Here is a 745-nt window from a genome sequence, read left to right as displayed (position 1 = left end):
CAGCAGGAGAAATACATTCAAATTTTACTTTAACATACTCTTCACTAAGAATTTTTTGCAATAAAAATCTAGATCAAATTTTCATTTTTTGGTGATAGGAACAATGGATTTTTCATAAAGTTGTTTGCCATCATGGAGTTATGATACGAATATCTATTTTGAAGCATGATTATCATAGCTTGACAGCTCATGTTAATACTGTTCTTACTTTCTACCACAGTTTGTTTGCTACTACTAATAATTATCAATCCAATAATTTGGTTGCATCTGTTATTTCTTCAATTCTGATACAGGAGGATAATTCTATGATGAAGACTTTGCCTTCTTTGTATGAAGTAACAAAATTTATGTTTGATATGAATGGCAATAGTGCTCTTGGTCCATACGGTTTTAGGGGTCATTTCTTTCAGACTTATAGGTTCAAATATCTTTACATTTGCCCTTCAATATTTGTAAACAACTTGATCTAAATTTTTATATTGTAGTGCTCATCCCTAAAATCACTGAAGCATAGCGCTTTGATAAGTATCGACCTATTGCTCTAGCCAACTTCAAATTTAAAATTATTACCAAAGCATTGGATGATAGGCTTTCTATTTTTGCCAAAAAACTTATCTCGAAAGCCCAAAGAGGTTTTATTAAGGACATACTCGTCTCTGACAATATTTGTATTGCCTTAGAACTTGTTAACCTCTTAGGCATAAAAGCTTTTGGGGGTTAATTGGCCTTAAATATTGATATAAAA

This window comes from Cicer arietinum, chromosome 7, assembly GCF_000331145.2.
Source record: "Cicer arietinum cultivar CDC Frontier isolate Library 1 chromosome 7, Cicar.CDCFrontier_v2.0, whole genome shotgun sequence".
In the NCBI taxonomy this organism is placed as follows: Eukaryota; Viridiplantae; Streptophyta; class Magnoliopsida; order Fabales; family Fabaceae; genus Cicer; species Cicer arietinum.
Note: the sequence above shows the minus strand (reverse complement) of the source record.